Genomic DNA, 4,255 nt, shown 5'->3' with positions numbered 1-4,255 from the left:
CACGAACCAAAAGTCTGTTTGTATCCTTGTTCTTATTGGAATGCCTTGGATAATCTGTACATCCATCGGAGTAAAAAACTCGCACAGCCTCTCCAAATCCCACTGTTTGGTCGATGAGTCAATGAATTCTGAGACCAACTGAGGTGGATCATCCTTGAGGCATGCAATAGGTCGCAACACCCATCCCTCGGTAGCCAGTTGTCATTCCATGCATTTGTGTTTTCCCCCGAGCCAATCCTTCGAATAAGGCCCTGAGCCAACACCGCCCTTCCCTCCATGATCGCACGCCAAGTTTGCGAAGGGTGAGACCCCAGCTCCGCATGCATAAAGTCCGTGTTGGGGAAGTAAATTGATTTCAGAACTCTTGCACTCAAAGTGTCCGGATTCTGAATAATGCGATATCCTTGTCTAGCAAGGAGAGCTAAATTGAAGAGCTCAATATCTCGGAAGCCTAGTCCACCAAGGAATTTTGGCTTTGTCATATTATCCCATGAAACCCAGCATGTCTTTCTCTTGCCTTCCTTCGAACCCCACCAGAAATTCCTGATTAAAGAGTTTATGTGTTGGCATAAACCCCGGGGCAGCTTAAAACATGACATAGAAAAGGTGGGTATAGCCTGCGCCACTGATTTTATGGCTAGTTGAGGGACGCGACGTGAGTCCTTTTGTGGTTGTTTGCTAGAACTAGAGCGATACGTGGGCTTCTTCCATCGGTGCATGATTGTGCTAGTGGTTTGGCCTTTTATGGTGGGCTGGGAGCTTATTAACAGACTTTGTGATTATTCATTTTTTGCTTTTTTAAATATATTTACTTGTGATGCTTGTTTCATTAGGCTACGTATATTTTTGTCGCTATTGGATTGGGCGTGTGGATGAGCTATTTCTGAGATGTTAGATTGCGTCGTGATTTTGTCCCTCTGGAACTGCAAATGGTTTTGCAACTAAGCTTTCATAGTTTTTTAGGATTTTTCTAGTTGCAAGTTGGATTAAAACTACCTGCACAAAAGGGCGCGGCGGCACGCCGCGCCGACTGCCTAATACGATGGAGGTAATGGTTTAAGACCATACTTGGATTGATAAATGTAATTAATATTTTGTTGCTTAAACAATTATCTTCAAGCTGGTTGATAGAAAAATCTGATATAGTGTGCATTGAAATTATTTGCATAAAAGGCTGATCCTAAGAACAAAGTAAATAACCATGCCATTAGAAATACACAGACATTGATCATCATACTATAATGGGTAATAAATTGGTAGTTCCATAGGGCAATACAGAAAAACCATTACATATACAGAACTTGGGCAATAGCATGGATTGTTATACTGATAAACAAAAGATGATTTCAGGCTAGTATAGAACAATAGTATCCATTTAGATGCAAGATTGAGGTGTACTATACGGCATTGAGGTGTGTTATACGGCATTGACGTGTGATCAAACCCTATGACATATGAAAATTGGCTTTCTGACAAACTTATATCACCTCAGAATGAGAAATGGACATATATTGATGAATTTACCAAAGGGTAGCGCACCTCGTAAGACATTGTTTCTTTGCAAGAGAATAACACAACTGTCAGAATAAATATGGATAATCCACTAACAGTGAATAAATCTTGGTTCATTTTTCATTGTTAGTCATATGAACCGATTTTAAGAGCAACCAAACAAAACCATAAGCTGGAAAGGAAGATCACAGATTATTTTGCGATTTTCACCACCCACAAGTTCAGATTAAAAAATTTTGGGATAAATTCAAGCTTACATATCCCAGAGGGGGTATTGGTCAGTACTGAGTACCCACCATACACCTCCTAAAGCATTAAGCAGAAAATATTGACAATACACATACATATATATCCAGCTTTTCAATGAACAACGGAGCATGCGCCAACAGTTTCCATGAGACATCAAGAAGCCAAGATGCGACCAAAGGAAAGCCCGGCATGGAGTAAATGAATACATGAAACCATTTTTTTAGTACCATAGTTTCAAAGAGCATTTTGTTAGTGAGAATGGGCATACGTGGGCACGTGGCCACACTTTTCAGATCCAAGAAATTGCATATACCCAAGACTGGAAATACCTAAACTTACATATAATGTGCATATCTCATGCACATCTATCAACACTTATGTCACTGTGTATTTGCAATCAAATTGGGATGCACAGTTATTCTGTACTTCCACACACAAGACTAAGGAAGAAAAGTGCCTTATATAAGCAACTCTAAAGACCCATAGATCATAAGTCGAATATTTGACATCTATAAAGCTTCAGGAGGCCTATACCTCACTAAGCCTCGAGATGAGGTGCTAAAAGCATGTATTATAGCCATTGTATAATAGCTTTTGATTGTGATACGAAGAAAATATCTACAATACGACTGACACCGTTTGGTGACACCACATAGCACAAGAGTTCTTTGGTCTTAGATGAAAAAGTAAGTCAACTTTTCTATCTGAGAGATCTGCTATCTGATACCAAGGAAACATAAACAACAAGTTCAGTACATAAATGAGCATCTTGGGATGTGACGAAATAAAATATGATTATGTTATAATTGTATGAACCCCTAGGATGCTAACATGGCACCTAAGAATTTTTCATTACTACACTACAAGAAAAATGTCCAACTATGCCGTTTTAATAGTGACGCTGTAGGAAAGCGTCATAATTTTATGACGTTTTTGAGCCACACCGTCGTGCGCTGCTGGAGGGGGGCAAAACCCTAGAAAATAGTGACGTTCTGGGGCAAAAAAGTCGTTAGCTGCTTAAACGAAAACATCATAATCTAACCGGGATGGATTACAACGTTCTAGTGCAGCCTATTGCGACGAAACAAGATCGTCATTAGGCTTTCCGCGTAATTGAAGCTGTGACTTGGCTGCCATGTCATCACTTTTCCTTAGACACGTGGGACCTATGCATCTCGCTAATTTTTTCCCTGTGCTGCCCACCCTTGTGTTGGGCTGCTGGTGATATCCCCCTCTGTTGGGCTGTCCTCTATTGGGCTCTTTATGATATATCTCTATTTCCAGTCCTACTGTTATCACGACGGTCCAAGCGGTGAATAAATAGCTAGTCTGACGGCCCATGCGGTGGATGCACTGCGCTCGCGCAAATTAATAGGCAAAAACTGCTCTTGTGAGGAGTCGAACCCTCGACCGAGCACGAACCCTCGACCGAACCGCTGCGCTACGCTTCAGTTGTTGACATAGCAAAGATAGGAAGTTACTTATTACAAAAATATCACAGCAAATACCAGGTGCGGTCGAACCCAAACGGTTTGATGTAACCCAAACGGTCCGTTTCTAAGAGCATCAAACCCATTTTCCCGCACTCCTCTTCCTCGTCGCGCGGGAAATTTCCTGCCTCCGGGCCGCCGCCCGCCTCCCGCCGCGATTATGGCCGCCGCCCACCTCCCCTCGACCCCTGCCGCCGCCGAGAGCTCCCCCTCCCTCGGATCCACGCCTCCCCGCCGCCCCGATTCGCGACCTCCCGAGCCACCGCGGCCGCCCCCGAGCCGTATTTGCCGCCTGCCCCCTCCCCGAGCCGCGTCGCCCCGTCTTCCCGCCGACCCCTGCCGCCCCGCCTCCGCCTACGGTGGATATGCCGCCGCGCCCTACCGCTCTCGTCCACTGGCTACCACGGCGTGCGGCACCACCTCTCCGGCCGGTGGGGCGCCGAGATCACGCGCGACGGCGAGCGGTTTTGGCTCGGGACGTTCGACTCGGCCGAACTCGCCGCCCGCGCATACGACGTCATGGTGTGGCGGCATGGTTGTTCCATTGCCGATTCCATGGTGTATCTTGCATGTTCTTGCCAATTCTTTTTCTCTCCCCACGGCTTCTTTTCAACCCATTGTTTTTTAGGACCCGCCCATGGCTGCGATCCGGTTTTTTGTCTCTGGCTTCCGCTGGCGCCGGAATTATCCTGCACCGCGGCCACTTGTTGCCCGTATCTTCTATCCGGAAAATCTTCCCTTCTTTTGTTGTGACGGTTATCCCGGTACTGCTCTTGGCGCTGCTGAGGTTGGTTTGTCTGTTCCGGCTCAGCTTGTACTGCCGGTTGCATTGGGTCTCCCAATGCATAGTTATCCGCCACTCGTATCATCTCTGCCATAGTTGTTGGCATGTTTCTCTGTAGCTTTTGCCACAACGGTGAGCCTCTTCTGCACCCATTGCAAAACCAAGTGCGGTGACCCAGCATACCACTGCATGTTGTAGTATACAAGTCGTTGATATGATC

This window comes from Lolium rigidum, chromosome 3, assembly GCF_022539505.1.
Source record: "Lolium rigidum isolate FL_2022 chromosome 3, APGP_CSIRO_Lrig_0.1, whole genome shotgun sequence".
Taxonomy (NCBI): domain Eukaryota; kingdom Viridiplantae; phylum Streptophyta; class Magnoliopsida; order Poales; family Poaceae; genus Lolium; species Lolium rigidum.
Note: the sequence above shows the minus strand (reverse complement) of the source record.